The sequence below is a fragment of the Arvicanthis niloticus genome, chromosome 12 (assembly GCF_011762505.2).
Source record: "Arvicanthis niloticus isolate mArvNil1 chromosome 12, mArvNil1.pat.X, whole genome shotgun sequence".
Lineage (NCBI taxonomy): Eukaryota > Metazoa > Chordata > Mammalia > Rodentia > Muridae > Arvicanthis > Arvicanthis niloticus.
Genome location: NC_047669.1, coordinates 50887880 through 50905637, shown reverse-complemented (window position 1 = coordinate 50905637; position 17758 = coordinate 50887880). Strand labels below are relative to the sequence as shown.

The 17758-nt window shown below is 33.7% G+C and overlaps 1 protein-coding gene across 3 annotated transcripts in view; it reads left to right on the top strand.

Moving 5' to 3' along the window:
• The window catches only part of Cadm2 (cell adhesion molecule 2), a 912354-nt gene that overhangs the window by 104319 nt on the left and 790277 nt on the right, over positions 1-17758 (top strand). The window lies entirely within an intron of this gene.

The following is a 17758-nucleotide window of genomic DNA, read 5'->3' as shown; positions in this document are numbered from 1 at the left end:
TTTGATACATGGGATCCTTATAATTGAAAGAGAAAATTAAGTTCTATAAGTGGTCCACTGACCCTGATGACACACACACACACACACACAGACACAATCACATACACAGACACATGCTACACAATCAATCATATAGACACTGACTCATATATTCATATACACAAATATATAAATAACCGAGTAGTGTACTACTTTCTCTGGGTGATATTAAAGATATTAAAGTTTTAAGATGAAGATTTCTAAGTGTGGCTTAGAAAAAGTTACAATTTAATTCATAAGCTTTTGAATATATTTTAAAACCACATCATTATAAATGGTTCTTAACTAGAGCAGGTTAGGGCTGTATCAGATGCTGGGAAAGGATGAGTCAACTAATTTTTGATAATCTTGATTATCATTTAATCATTTTAATAGTTGCTTATTTTTAAATTTGAAGAGTAGTAACTACCTCACCTTTGCCTTTTAAACTCTGGTAATTAGGGTTGTTGTTGTGTGTGTCACTACATTTTCACAGATTCAGTAATGGCTCAGGTTTGTGCGAGCTAATATGCCCATGATTGAGGAGGAGAGAACAGCCTTGGATATTATTCTTCTGGGCTTGCCTCTTTGTCTTATTTACGATCTCTCTTTTGAAACTATCACCTGATGAGTAAACCCTTGGGATCCTTCTACCTCTGAGTCCCCAGAACTGTGATCAGTATGAAGCCATGCTCACAGAATCTTACGTGCCTGCCTTTTGCACATCAAACTCAGGTTCCCTCAGGTAACAAAACTTTGTTGGCAGAGATATTTTTTCTGACTTGATGGTATTATTTTAAAAATAATCATTAGACATTCATGTAAAAACAAATTATTAATCTGTTTTGAGTCTAGATCATTTTAAGTTTAACAGAAAATAAAGGTCAACAGAGTCCAGGCTTCCCTATTTTAGAGATTGTTTGTGCATCTCCAGGAAGTCTGCTACTTTGCAATCATCTCTGTTGGCAATGATGTATTTTATTAGTGAACATCACTCTGTGTATAGAAGAATTTTCTAATTGTTTGTTTTTTAATCATCATGGTCTGAGCATACAGGTTTATATTTTATTCTTTATGATACCAATATTATTGAAATCTATATAAATATAACCATATGCTTTTATAATAATGTCACATATTGTCATTTTAAAATATTTATAACAATTTAAAAGAAGTTCTTTATTTCCAAAAAGCCTCAATCAATATGACAATAAGATGTATTCTTATATAGAATATTAAGTATGAAACCATATTTGTAAGAAGTGAAGAAACCTTCCTGAAAACTGAGTGATTTATAGCACCAAAGTGATGTCTTTCAAAGATTAATTATTTTTTGTCCTCTAGTTGTCTAATAGCTTCCACTTATTAAATATTCCCTGATGAGAAATTACTGCTTTTACCATCTAGGATTCTATTTTAAAAACTCTACTTCTCAGATATTAGGAGAGATCTAAGTGAAAAATAAGCCCAGTGAATAGCTGTTCAATTAGGGTGTAAAACCTTTTTAAGTGCTATTTCAAAAAGTCAGACTATGTACTTGATAGAACTTAGAGGAGGTTATGTGCCAAAGAATTACTCATAATGATTTAATTCCTTCATTTTATAGATTACAGCTTCCGCTCTTCTATTGATGTGCAATGGATTTATGTGTTTAACTCCCATTAACGCTAATGGGAGCTTTGTGCATTTAACCAAAATATGGTTTTTAACAGGTCTGCTCCCATATTTCTTCTGTAGACCTATGAAAAAATTCAAAATTTGATTCCTTTTTAAAATCTCTATGATAAGGATATTTGAACTATTTATCATTGATTCAGCAGGATTTGTTTCTCATTTAGAATTTTGTAAGTATAAACGCCCTACATTCACAGAGTGATTTATTTGGGATTAATTTTGCAAGGCGGTACTGAATCACCAGAGGGCTTGTAGGTCTTGGAACTGACAAGTACTCTACTTGTACAAATAATATTGCATGTTAGCATTTGCCCTCTGCTTTCCATTGTTAGTCCACTTTGATGCTTTTATTTGTTGATTCCAGTATGATCGTGGGGTGGGAAATTGCAATATAAAATATCCAGATTATTTTTTTTTCTGACACACGGGTTTCAAAGGCAGGTTTGGACATATGTTTGATGTTGATACTTAGGAATTAGCATAGAGTCTTTGAATTTTATTTCTAGAGTTAGTGGACAATTTAAAAAAAATCTCAATGGTGAGTTACAGTGGTGTATTTGTAGATGTCATGTTCTCTGTCCTGTTTAGGCAAATATGAATATTAGATGAAGCAGATTTTGAGAAAATGAATAATACCTTCCTGAATAGCTGAAGGATGTAATTATGCTACAGTACTCTTTGGAGTGCATATTGAATTTATAACATAGATTCACTTACATGAAAGGCACTAATGACTGCTCCACAGAAATTGTCTACAAAGGAAAACTTGAGGCTGGACTCATGGCTGAGTGCTTCGGTAATACAAGAGTCTGAAACAGGAAGGTAAGGTATGAGGAACATACAAACATCTACTTACTATAGACAGGAAATGCATGACAGATCAATATAAGCAGCATTCCAAAATCCAGCTTATAGAACTAATAATTTGTATTGATGTTATTTACAAGGATCTGGCTCAAGAGTTACCTACTGGAGCAGGATGATTTAAATGCAGCTATATCAACAAAAAGGCCACCCCAATACAAGTGGTGACTTATGAGAGCTTCAAGCCTAGAGCACTCTGCATAAATCTCCTCAGGGTGCTTGCATGGAGAGCCTCCTGCACCAGCAGTTTACTGCTTCCCTCACATACACCACATACCCTAGAGAGTCTTGAAAGTTTCAGCTTTCCCAGGTAGTGAAGTTTATTTGTTTTCTTAGACTCATGAGCCTTTCTCCATTTTCCTGGAGGAAAAATTTCTATTCCGTGGACTACTGTATGGCAGACATACACAAACTTATATCATCTGTACTGTAAAGAACAGGTAAGTACATCACTTGGACTTACTAGCTGCCAGCCTATCTCTAGGCTCAGAAAGATAATCAGTCCCATGGTTATGCAGTGGAGAGTAATATAGCAGTAAATTTTAATTCATCCTATGGATTCAGCGCGGCTATGCACAGTCCTGTGCATCTGCACACATGTGTAGACACACCATGCTCAAAGGCGTACATAAACAAATGGGAATGTACATTCATTTGAACATACACAAACACACAGACACACACACACACACACTCACACCCCACACACATAAAATCCAAACAACTCTTATTCATGAAAGATATTAAGGAGATACAATTGCAATTATTCTTATAGGTCTATCACTGAAAGTCCTTCAATTAATTTCTATTTTTCTGATAGCCAAAAAATTTTTATCATTATTGCTTATGATATAACAGCTGAAAAGCAAGAAAAGACATTTGAAAAGCATATTATATTACTTACCTTAATACAGGGATAATTCACTTTTATACTTTAATATGCTTTAATGCACTTTAATTAAATCAATATTCATACATTATAACATGCACATATATCTATACATATTCAGAAAGATTCCCCTATGCTTATTTTTCAATTGCAGATCCTTTTCACAGTTATAACTCCTCCCAATATGAAATGTAGATTTTTCCCGCAAAGAATCATTGATCTTTTACTATATTTTGTAACATTAACAACATATTACAAATATTTTAAATTTACCCCCAAATTGCATATTAGAGTACAAATATATTCCCCATAATATTCACAAACATAGCAGCCAAACCCTTTGTCTTCCAGTTTCAGATTGATAATTTCGGGTGTAATTAAAAATACCTCACTTATATTATCCATATTTTTGGTGCTATCTGGCGTCATGCTGCCATATCGCACAATTTAGCTCTGTTTAATCACCTCTGTGATTCCTCTTATTTTCTACTTTTCTCTAACCCCATTGGCTGACTCTGTAGCCAGCCCTGCGCAGACTCTCCAGTAATGGTTCTTTCTCTTTCTTTTTTTATTTCAATCTGAGAATCACTCGTGCCCACAACTCCTTCCAGGATTCAGAAATTGTTATTCATATCATAGCTTCTCAGTGTGACTTACCCCAACCTTGATTCTTAAAAATCTGTACATCATTACATTTATCTTGTACCCTGCTCTCATTTTTCTTTTGAAATTTACCATTTCCAAACACAATTAATTCCTTCATTCATAGTCTTTCTCAGATAATTTAACATCACATCAATTTTATTCACTGATATATATCAAGCAGATAAATGTTATTTAGTGCACATATAATTTATGATTAGTATTTTAGTTTAATATCTAAGTTATTATATTTTGGAATTTAACTTTCTTAGTTTTAATTATGTAATGTGTGTGTGTATGTGTGTGTGTGTAAATGTGTGTGCATTTCTATGTGTATATTTGTTCAAGAGAACAAACAGGAGTGCCCATTAATGTCAGAAGAGGTTGTTGGGTGCCTTAAAATTTAGTTTTAAGCAGTTGTGAAACTGCCTTCCACAAGAGCAGTACATGTTCTTAAGTGGGTGAGCCATCTCTCCCACCTCAGACCTGAAAGCTGAGAATAAAATCTACGACTCAAAAAATGAGACTATAGATGGGGAATTATGGCACAATCATTTGGTGTAAATCAGGCAGCTATCTCCAGTATTAAATGCCCATCATGGAACAGATAAGCCCAAGAGAGCACTGAAGATGAAGCTCGTAAACTGAATTTATGCTCTCCTATCTGTCACCGTGTAAACACAGAGAAAGCAAGTCTTGTACGTAAGTATTAAAAAATCCCCCTCTCTTTCGTGAGAAAAATAAAATAGATATTAATAAATTCCCTTCAGTTTTTTTACAAACTTATGCTTTGGAGGAAAAAAAAAACTTATTGAAAGGTAAACTATATTAAAAAACAAACTTCCAAAAAGTTTTAACAAATCAATCTCCTGGCCACAAATTGCAATTTAGCAGGGCTTTGTAAGCAATCTGATGCTGTACAAAATTTACAAGGTTCCTCACTCCAGGGATCGTCATAAAAGCAGAATCTGTAATGAAGAAACAATGAACAAATAAATGTGAGCTGACTGGCCCGGCCAATACTTAAGACTATAAATGGGGCTCATGGTGCTGAGGATGCACTGGTTTTAAGACCACGGGTGTAAAACATTTACCAAAAGTCTAATTCAGGCCCTTTTGAGTTCTTTTACAGCACAAGGGGTCAGAAAATCCTTTAAATGAACAGAAATTTTATTATGCCTGGGAATATGTCTGTGGAAATTTCTTTATAAAATATATGTTTCTATAGCATTCCAAAGATTTAAAATGTTCAAACAAAAAGAAAACCAAAAGAAAAAAGAAAAGGTTCACTTCAGGGATGGTGCAGTAGGGGAGCAACCTCATAGAAGCAGGAGGAGGGGGGATGTGATAGGGGAGTTTCTGGAGGGAAAACCGGGAAAGAGGATAACATTTGAAATGTAAATAAAGAAAATATCCAACAAAAGAAAATTTTAAAATAATAGTGAGTCACATGTAATAATATTCCAAATTACAACTGCTCTCATTATTTTATTATTTGTCTAATTTGAAGAATCAGAACATCTCCAAAATTTATAAGGGAGGAGATAGAACCAACTTCTTGTTTTATAATTATAACTCTATTACATGTATAAACAGTATACTCCACATATATTTAAAAATACACATATATATGATATCTGATTGTGTGTTCCTTTCTCTTGTAATTTGCACTTGTAAATGTCCTATGTAAACTGACAATAAGCAACACTCTAATCTTTAAGCTAATGCTTTAATCTTTTATTGGTTGATATAGAAAAAAATTAATAATTTATCGATTGGTAAAGCTTTCTGATTTGGAAAGTATGGTATTTTTATAGGAAGGAGTATCTATAATTTGGAAGATTTTAACTTCTGAAAGCATGAAAATAATCATCCATAAAAACATTCATTTTGATCTTTCCCTGATCAAGTGAAATATTCTTTGTAGTTAATTGGTAGTTTCTGTCCCAGGCAAACCTGCAAGAGGCATACATAGGCTGTATTTTCCGTCGGCTTATTTGGTCATCTTTGATCTATGATAGTTCATTGTACTGACTAATTTTTTTCAACTAATTCTATCTTTAACTTTTGGTATTTTCAACACTATTGTTCTTTGAAATGGTATATAACCCTAGACCAAGGATCATCTTCTCCAAGACACTGGAATTCATCTTCCCTCTGTAGGAAACTATGTGTGCATTCAAATGCTTCCAGGATGCAATAGTTACTCTCAAGGAAATTGCATAATTTTGTTTTGGAGGTGCTTCTATTTTTGTTTTTCCCTTCTAATTTCTAAATGAATACACATTTTATTTTTAAAGAATTCACTATACAAAAGCAATTATATGTGTTGTTGTAAGGGAGTAAATCAGTACTCAGGAAATTTTGTTTTGTTTACACATATGAAATATACGTAATTTTTAAATGTTATTTACTTTGGTGTTGTGTTCTTCATCCACAAATGTCTCTGTTAAGGTGTCAGATTCCCTGGGACTAGAATTATAGGCTGTTGTGAAGTGGGAATTGAACCCAGGTCCTTTGAAAGTGATACCAATGCTCTTAACCACTGAGCCATCTCTCCCACCCCTTAAGCCAAAGTAGTAATATTTTTTGAAAGTACAAACTAATGTTTTGTCAAAATGATGATCAAACTATAATTAAATTTTATTTTATATTCATAAACATTTTACACATCAACTGTACTTTTTCACACTTTTCCTATCGGAATATAATTTAATATAAAAATGTTAAAACAGATTTCAATTATCTCATTAATAGTTCCAGTTATTGCGCAGCAGAAAAAAAAGGGGGGGCATAATGCCTGCTTGAAAAGAAGCCAGTTAGGTGTGCTGGGTCACATTTGTAATCTAAGAACACATGAGATGTACAAACTCTCTTTATAAGTTTAAGATTAGCCTGGGATGCACACTAAGATCCAGCCAACCCTGTACTACAGAGTAAAATCCCCATCATAGAAATAATTAAAATATAAAATAAATAAATTGATTCCTGTCTCAGAATTTTTAACAATCAGTGCACAGAAATTTGGGAGGAAAAGGGCCTACTATAATGTTGTAGCATTTATGTGAAATTTTATAAGATATTTATGTCTTACTATACGTCTTATGTTAAAGACCTTAAAAAACCAAGAGTAAGCTACTTAATAGTGTTTCTGCATCTATTCCCTAGGAGATACCTCAGCACAATGAATAGATCCAAAAGCTCCCTGTGAGGAGGTTGTTTATTGCATCTGGTTCAATGCTCAGTGATTAATAGCTTAGGATTGTTTGACACATTCCTCTATTATAAAGCTTTTCCTTGTGTTTGAAAAGAATTTATTGGAAAGGGTGGAAAACACTAGTGTTCAGACATTTCTAAAATATGGTTTTGGTTTTTTTTGTTTTCTTTCTCATGAGCATATCTCGTGTTTGGAATCCAAATATTCATCTAGATCTCTCTTTCTATATAGTTGTCACAACTGTCGTGATGAAGTATAGGTTGTTTGATGCTTGCTTATTATCTTACATAATGCAGTGTTGTCTAATGATCATGGGTGGACACTGTGATGAATATTCTTACAAATCAACTTATATTTCAAATTTGTTCATTGATTTGTTCAGAAAACATGGACTAAGTAAATATTAAACCTTTTAAAATAATTTCTTGTAACCCCAGGACAAAATGATCAAGCAATTTCTTATACATCATACATCCATACATATATAAATAAATACATGCATGCATGCATGTACACATATGCTCACACATACTTTCAGCATAAGCATTTAAAATACATTATCCAAATAAAAATAAATGAGGTACATGAATTTTAGTAAACACACATAAAAGTTATTTCAAGACATCAAGGTTGGTCTTTGTGTGAAGAATAGACTGGCTGCTCATGGGTAAAGAATTGAGTTCAATTCTTGGAACCTAGGAAGGAAAAAAAGAACCAACTTCTGAGAGTTGTCTTCTGACCTTTACATGCATGATATGATGTGAAAACTTGGTCACAATCATAAGCATGCATGTACACACATACACACGCAGAGAGATCAAATAAAATATATTTAATTCAATTAAAACCATTAAGGTTACCACAAAGTAGATATTTGCTAAGTATACACAAACTGTATTTTTCTGTACTATGTATGTGTATATTATATATACATACATATATGTATGAACTAAGCACAATTACATTTCATTACTCAGAATATATGTAATATTGGATATTTATGTATTATATATACTAGAGAAGTTGGAAGGGTACTGGTAAATATAAATAATAATAGCAAATGTTGATTCACCTTATATACTGGATTCAAGCAACCACAAACCTGTGTGCCCTCAGGAAATACAGGAAGGAATCAGCACTGTTCAACTCTCAGTTATTTCAGAAAGTCATGGAAAGAATAAAGCTTAGCCAAACTTCATTTCTTTAGTTGACTTACTAAAAATCTATGGGCTTAATGTTTCACAATGAACAATTTAGTATCCATCACAAGGTATTCTAAACAAAGTCACACAAAATATCTTGGTTTAGAAAGCACCACATATTTCTCTAACATTATATATTTTGCATCATTCTGTAGTAACTTCACCAAGAAAATTTATTTTCTCCTTAAACCTTCTGGCTACATTGATGATATTTAAATGATAAATGCAGAGAGGCATTGGTAAATCTTACATAAAAATTGTGTGTAAGTGTGGTGAAAACCTGTACTGCTAATTGTCTTAGTTGGATAAAACTATTTAGTCAGGGATGAAGACCCATTAGAGATGCTCTAAGGACGTTTAGCTTTCTGTGCCAATACCTTTCTTTCAAAGAGCCTATTTTTATAGGTTTTCTTGCAGAAAAGGGTAAAAAAAAACCCAGAAAATCCATATTTAGTAGTCAACAAATAGCACATTCTTCATGTAGTTGGTTATCTTAGAAAACAAATCTTATTGAACTACATGGCATTAATACAAATAGGTTCTCTCCTTCCTGCTGCCGCACGAAGGTTGTTATAGTGATTTAGGATCACATGCTATCCTTTCAGAGTTATGAAGGAAGCAAAGGCGCTCAAGTTTTAATTAACAGCACTGTACAATGCACATACAGAGTGGCTTTCCATGTAGCTGTATAGAGATTCAGGGTAAGGACGCTTTGTAGCCTTAGATCATCAGGGCAAAGCTTTACAGAAATCAATGAAACAAAGAGCATTCATATGCAGATTCTTTATCTGTTTAAAGCCCAGAAACTCTTGTTCAGTTTTCCATTCCTAACTTTCATCCACAAGAACCTAGTAAATAGATGTTCTCTAAAAAGGGTCCCATTATTTCTTTCTCTGTTAAAGTGAGCCTTTTGCAATCTATTAGAGGGAGATATAGCCATTTTCCCCCTGGGCATGTTCAAGTATATGCTGGTCATCACCTAATGCTATTTGCAACTCTATGTTTTTCTTTCCTGTCAAAAGGATTTCTTTCATTTTATTCTTGCCATAGGGCTTTAAAAATAAATTTACTGGAGTCTGCACTTCTGCAGTATCTAACATAACACTGAACTGTTAACAACTGCAGCTACATCCACCTGTACAAAAAGGCAGTGTTCTAAGGGGTGTAATTTTTACAAAAATAAAATTTCATTTAATTGTTTCATTGTGTTACAGATACTGAGAAGATGTAAAAATTGCTAATGAACCTAGTTGAAAATAGATTTGTTATAATTTAATTTTTTATCCATAAAAATTCATTAGTGATAATAAATTTTTTCAAAGTGTATCTATTTCCATGACATTGAAATTTACATGACATAGAAATGTTAAAACATTCCTAATTCAATAATTGAATAGTAAAAGGCACTTTATTATGCACTGCACTACTTCATGTGCTAAAGCATTGATAAAAATCAAAATAATATATTTTGTGGGTCATTCTTTTCTGTTCACAAATAAATTTTAGATTTTCATTAAACTTTGTACACTTAAAGATATTTGTGCTTCTACAAAGATATATTTCCTAATTTACCTAATCGTAAAGTAAATAGTAAAATTTCAGAACAAATATTTCATATTTAATAGAACTATTAACAAAGGTTGCTTAAATACACATGTTTATAAGTAAAAATAACCTGATAGGAATGAAAGAAATAAGTTGGCAGAATAAAATAGTACCTAGTTACACCAGTCAAAAAAACAAAAGATCTGAAAATAATGATGTCCACTAAATGTTCCTCTCCATGAAGAAAAGAACTGAACCTCTTTTACCTCCTTTTGTTGTTGGTGTTGTTGTTGTTGTTGTTGTTGTTGCAATACTAGAATCATGAAGAATAGAAATAGGACTAGTGAATTTAACTAAAATTTTTGAATGTATTCTAATTTTCCATGTGACATCTTGCCTTTCCAAGCAGTAATCTCACAGTGACTACATAAGCCATTACAATTGAAATTACAATTATTATTATGATACTATTTAAACTAAGAATCTGAGAAGGAAGAGTGGTGCAGGATACATATATCTTGCTGCTACTGTTCTGATATTGTTGTAAAGTCCAAAAATCTAAAGATAAATCAAATGTTAGAGGTAATTTTGACTTAGTGAGACAAAAGAAATTTCAAAATATCCCAAACAGCTTCTGTGTGTGTGTGTGTGAGTGAGTGTGTGTGTGTGTGTGTGTGTGTGTGTGTGTGTGTGTGTGTGTAAAATCATAGATGTCTTTAACATTTGAAGACTGAATGTGAAATCAAGTGTGTCAATTACTGGAGAGACCCTACAAAGATATAAATGTGGCTACATTAAAAAAAACATTTTACTGCATGTCTCTTACCTCTTGTGTGAGAGTTCATTATAGAGTTTATCAGACCTAGGATTTACAGTTGTTCAAAATTCTAGGAAAGCAAATCGTTTTTGTTTAGTCAAATTGTCCCAGTGACGTAAGTGCTACAACAAATGAAGCAGAATTCAAGAAAACATGAGTAGAACAGTAGTAATCCAGTAATATTACACATATGCCTGCTTACAAAACAAGACATTTTGTAAGATACAAAGAGAGATCAATAACAAAGTTCAAGTCAGTAACAATGTCAATAACCTATTAACTGAATATTTCCTCATTTTCTATCTCAGCAGATAGACTGAGTCAAAGTGGCACAAACCATCATTTTGTTCTTCATGCTGGTGACCCTATATGTTAAACAAAAAGAAAAAAAGCTTTTATCATGTAAATAATTCCAGCTAATCTCTGATTAATTGACTTAAATAGAGGCAAGCCTAATTCATCATCCCTCTTTGTTCATGTTTTCTAGTCTATTGTTTGAAATATTCAAGAAAATTTCTTTAAACTACTATCACAAAGTAAAATTTAAAAATATTTTAAAATAAAATTTTCAATTTCAAACCTTATATTTAAGATTCCCTTTATAACAAATCAATTGTAGCAAACTTTGGTATAATGTAATATATGTGTAGTACAAAGAAATTGATATATTTTTATGTCTTAGGAAAGGTTGAAAAAATAATTTAAAGAGTCTGAGTTTCTATCCAAATTATGTTTGATATTATCATATTTATAACACCATTATTCTGACTTTCCCAATTACACTGTGGAAATTTTGCTTTCCTTATCTAAAATGACAATACTTTTAGCCAGACTGCTTCTCTATCTTCAATGACATAATGAATTTCCTGCCCAGGGTCTCATAATATAAACCCCCTAATAAAGAATGAGCCTGAAACAACAGAGTGTTATGATAGAAGAAAATGTCATTAATGTCGATTAGGTTGCATTTAGTTTTGGATTGTTTTACCTCTTGCCATTAATATTTCCTTTAAGGTGGTGTCCACTTAAACTGCGTTATAACCCTGTGTTGGAAAACATCACTTGCAGCTATGTTGTAACAGGCATCCTGCAAGGATTCACTTGCAGCTATATTGTAACAGGCATGCTGCAATGATTGTCTAGGATTACTTTCTTTACATCCAAAAGCAAAACTGAGTTTCCACCTGCCTGACTCTATTCTAAAGGCTACAAGTTCTAACTGTGTCATAGCTCTGATAATGTGGAAGAGAGATAATATGTCCTATCCTTTATTGTAGCATTTCCTCTTGAGTACTTGAAGTACTTGAAAACAATCTTTGTTTATGCCATCTAACGAGCTTATCAAATTTGACCCAATTATTTAAAAAGTATAATAATTATTTCTTACACTTTCCATAAAAGATTTCTTACTTTTAAAAGAGACAAACCAAATTGTGGATACCAAAGCCATAGCAATCCCACTTATTCCTTTTCTTTTAGAGAAAATAAGAAATCCCACCACAGAGTACAGCAAGAATGCACTGATTTAGCATTGGCCTAGTGGTTCTATCCTGAACAAGAGTGGGGCTGGTAAAGTGCCACCACTTCAATAGTGACATTGATACATAATGGTGAAATATGGCTCAGAAATTCTTTTAACAGCACACATACCATTGTCTGCATTGCAGATGATTTGAGGGGATCAATAAGAAATATATTTTTAAATATTTCTAAAATAAGAGAAAAAGAAGCCAGGTAAAAGATCATTCAGTTGTCACCTGTATCTTTGCATAGCATTGGTCATCTGATGCAGGAATATTATGGCAGGTGAAAGTGCATCATGAGAAGTTACATTTATGTTACATGATTTTCCCACAAATTCCAAGACTATACACATTTGAAAGCATAAAAACATAAGAAAATTATATTCCTTCCTCAACTAGGTCCAATGTCTTTGGACAAATTGTGGTCGCAACCAAAACTTCTTTCTGCAGTCAGGTATTTCTCTCATGGTTATATACACCGTGGAACTCGGATATGTTACACTAGAGAAACTTAAGAAGAGAAGAAGCCTTGTGAAGTACGAAATTGAAAAATAATGATGTTCAACAAGAGTAGCATACTGTGCTAAATATCTTATTGAAAACCATGTGATTTGTTTTTCCAGAAGCGATTATACTTTATGACCAATTTCTAAATAATTTGAAAGATTCTCTTTGTACTCAGGAGCACGACATATTATTTTGAAATATTTGGATATAAGGCAGTTCTTTATGAGGGACAGAGTTAGATCACAATTGCAAAGGCCATTGGTCTTTCTTTAGAACAGTGACTACGGATTGAAAAATGCAAAGCCCTTTGCTCTCCCCAGTTATATCTCCTCTCGGTTAATGGCATAAATCAGTGAACTTTTCTGAAACTCTGCTTGTTTACTGACCTCCAGTATGACTCCGTAGCCTGGTGTTTGGGTGCCTGAGTTCCTAACAATGGTATTCAGATATATGGACACTAAAGTGGGTAGATATCTTTTTCACAGCATAGTATTACCAACTGCAATAATTTTTCAGTAAAATCAGGAACAAGAGTACATTGTTTAAAAAAATGGTCAAAACCCAAAATCTGAAAGAAAGAATTTGTGATTACGAGGCTATTCATAGTAGGTTTGTATTTTTCCCCCTTTCTGAATCTCTCTCTAGCTATGCAGAGGAATCCAACCCACTGAATACATTCTTAATATTTTCTTCTAAATCATTTCAGGTGCCTCATTAGTGCAGTAGGTAGTGCGTCAGTCTTATAAATCTGTTCACACAAAAATTTCCAAGTTGTTGCTTTTGTTATTAAAGTATGATTTTATAACATCAAAAATGCTTTAATGGTTGTTATATTTTGGCCACCTGTGTTTCCATGACTCTAGAATGACTTTTTTTTAGAAGAGAATATATATGTGTATTCTTTATATTACAATATATAAATCACTATATTGTATATATATAGGTACTATATATATATACAATATAGTATCTGTCATCAAATTATTAATGTTTATTTGTCAGTCATAGGGACTATAAGCATCAATTCTCAACTTTGGTAAGTCTCAGAAGAGGCAGTTTTGTCATGGCAAAGATGGAAATGAGATGCTCACCTTTCATCTTTATCTTTGCTTTCTCATTGTTTCAGACTGAATCCGGAACATAACATAAATTAATTAATTTCACTAGTAAAATGTATTTTTCTTTACTAGTCTCTTTCCTCTAAATTTTGGCAAGGACCACCTGAAAGGTCATTGACTTCAGAACTTCATTTATGATAAAAGAAATTTGAGTTTATTTATCGTATTATTTTATGTGTATGGGTGCTTTTCCTGCATATATGTGCATTACCATGTGCATGCATGCTGCCAGAAAGGTTAGAAGACTGGTCAGATACCCTGGTGCTGGAGTTACAAACCACGTTAGCCATCCTGTGAAAGCTGGGAATTAAACCCAGGTCCTCTGCAAGAGTTACAGATGCTCTTATACTCAGGAACAATACTCCACGTGGAGCTCAAATCCTTTCAAAAACAATTATTAAGGTCAGGGAGATGAGTCAGCAGTTTAAGGCTTTTCCTGTCAAGCCTGTGGACCTGACATTTTATGCTTAACGTCCAGAAGAGATAGACTCTGACATGTTTTCCTGACTTTCACATGCTTGTAGTCATACATGTCTACCTGCACTCACATATACAAGTGAAGTAATATAATGAAATAATTTTTAAAGAGGAAAAGAGACAGCAAGTGAGTCCTTTATTTGGTTCTCCTTTCTAATGTCATATTTGGAGAAACTCAAAGCCAGCTACAAAAAAAAAAAAAAAAAGAATCAAAATGTAACTTTTTGTCATAGTAGTAGCAGCAGCAGTGGTGGTGGTGGTGGTGTTGGTGGTGGTGGTAGTGGTAATAGTGGTAGTAGTCATCATAGTGGTTGTTGTTTGGTATTCACATCCAGGAGAAGAAATATTTTTGAGAAATTTCGTTTTTTCCCTTGAGTTTTATTTCTTCTTTGATCCTCAAAACTCTAAGTAAACTATTAAGGAAGCAAAATAAAGGCATCTAAACACAAACTCTTAAAGGTGTATGTGTTTCTCTGACACACAGTGCCACAGCATGTGTTCGGGAGAAACAGTGAATGATGTTAGAATTCAATTTAAGAGCCTATGAAAAGAACTAGCCTGTTAAAAATAAACCTATAATGATCAATCGGGTTTCTGCCTTCCTTAAATACTTTCGCTGTTGCACTGGCTTAGTCATTAGCATGCAATGAAGTCCCCAATTATTATCTGCCCTGCTGTTCTGCACTCTCACCGATTGTCAGTTTTCCGTTTTGAAATGTACTGCATGATGTGAAAGGCGTCATTCTTTCCGCCACTGGTCTGTGGAGCTGCTATGCCTTCTGACTTCCTCAGGCTTTTCTTGTTACAAAGTCAGCGCTAATAGCAACGCTGTACTTTTGGTTTTCTAAGCACTCACACTGGGAAAGAATTCACTGAGGTCTTTCGTACGTGTAGCGGAGTTTATTTCTTTCTGTTTTCCACTTAGGATACTGAAAATGCTTATATTAACATTTGCCTTTAGCCAAAAAGAAAATTGCATTCTGTTTTGTTTCTTGAAAACGGAGCTACCTTTGTCCCCATTGAGACTCATGACTGGCGCTGATTTTTATTTCCCTTCATTATCTAACTAGCATCTTAAACAATTTATTTAAACTAAAGCAAAAGAACCTCAGGTTTTGAGCCTATAATTCAGGGCTCCGTAACACAGCAGCTGCCAGCCACATAAGCCACTCAACTGTGGCCTTCCAATGTCAGAATCCGATGGCTTATATGAAACAAAGTGAAACATCTTATTCATATTGATCATGTTATGGACTGATAAGATGCTATAGTATATTACATACAATATGCTACTGAAAAACGCTGGATGTGTCATTTTGTATTTTGAATAAGGACTCCAAAGAAAGTTTCTAGTTACACATGTGATTCTTGTAGTCTGTTTTAACAAAAAGGCTCATGTACATGACTGATGTGTGTGTGTGTGTGTGTGTGTGTGTGTGTGTGAGAGAGAGAGAGAGAGAGAGAGAGAGAGAGAGAGAGAGAGAGAGAGAGAGAGAGAGAGAGAGAGAGTGATGAGTGATGAGACAGAGAGAGACAGAAATAGAAAAGTACGTTTTGAAGGGTATGTATTATATCTGCATGCAAATGCAAATAGCCATACAGAGACATACACATAATCCATTCTTGAGAATATGTAAAAAGCATGTTTCTTACCCATTCTTAATAGTGTGCTATTTAATACTAGTCTTTGTGTATTAGTATGTGAGTATACATGTGGGTATACATGCGAGTATACATGCGAGTATACATGCGAGTATACATGCGAGTATACATGCGAGTATACATGCGAGTATACATGCGAGTATACATGCGAGTATACATGCGAGTATACATGCGAGTATACATGCGAGTATACATGTGAGTATACATGTGTGTATACATGCATGCATGTATGCTTACTTGAATATAAACATCAGAGGACAATTTCTGGTGTCTTTCCTCAGGAGTGTTTCACCTTAACATTGCAGTCATGTTCTTTTTTCAGAACCGAGAGCAGGCAAGTATGACCAGTCTACAAGTACCAGTGATCCTGATAGATATGTACTAGAGTTACAGACTGGAGATACTGTGCCTTGATTTCCAATGATTCCAGACTCATATTTATAGGCAAGCACTTCAGCATCTCTCCAATCACAAAACACATAGTTTGACAGAACATGTATTCGCCATATATATGTTAATAATGTTTCTGTTCCAATTAATGTTCTTATTATTTGTATATAATTCTTATTGTATGTGTACAATTTATTCTCAGCAATTCTTAGGGCACATTTATGTCCCTGGATTAACTATAACCACCAAGTTGCATCATAGACCTACTTAAATTCCTTCACTGAAACTCTGGTTCATGTATCCATCATTCTCCCACCCCCACCTCTCTCTGGTAACTGAATTCCATTTCTTGCTTTTATAAGTCTGAATGCTTTATATAGTACAGAGAAGTGACATCTTACAGTATTTTTTGTCTTCCCCTTTGTACTTAGTCACATAGTACAAAGTCTTCCAGCTTCTATTCTGATTTCCCCAGTCAAGACTTAATTCTGATTTATATTTTAGTGTGCATATCCTCATTGAACTGTGCCCGATTTATGCTTTACTTCTAGACTTGTCCACTGATCATGTTTATTTTTAAAACATGGAAAGACATTGTTATTAATCGAGATGTTAGTTTGGTTACATATTTTTAAGACTTTGCTCTCAATCATATGTATGCATATATGTATGCTTGTTTTGTATACGGTTAATTGTACAAGTGGAAGTCTGTACAGACCTGATGGTTTAGATCTCAGTAGAGCTGGAGTTTTGGGTGGTTTTGAGTAGCTTGGTGTGGGTTCTGGGAACTGAAGTTAAATCCCATTGAAGAGCAGTATATCATCTTAGGTACCAAAGCATCTCTCTGCTCCAGTTTGCTACACATTATAATCCAACAACTTTTTATTTACAACTCCCTTCACCCCCCATAACCACTTCCTACTTCCTTTTTGTATTAGAGTTTTTCAAATACGTATGTTTTAGACTTTTATTAAGAGATAAATCCAGGAGAAACAGTGAGTGTTAAATAGACATATCAAATAATCTAACAACTTCTTATTATGAGGCTTGTAGCCTCATAATAATCTGTTCGATTTCACAGGGTTTTTGTTTATTTGTTTGTTTTGTTTTTGTTTTGTTTTCTGTTGACCCATAGGCAGCATATAACCAACCCTCTGAAGGATTTAAAGTAAAATCGCTTGAATCTGGAAGGTCAAACTGTGATAACAAACTT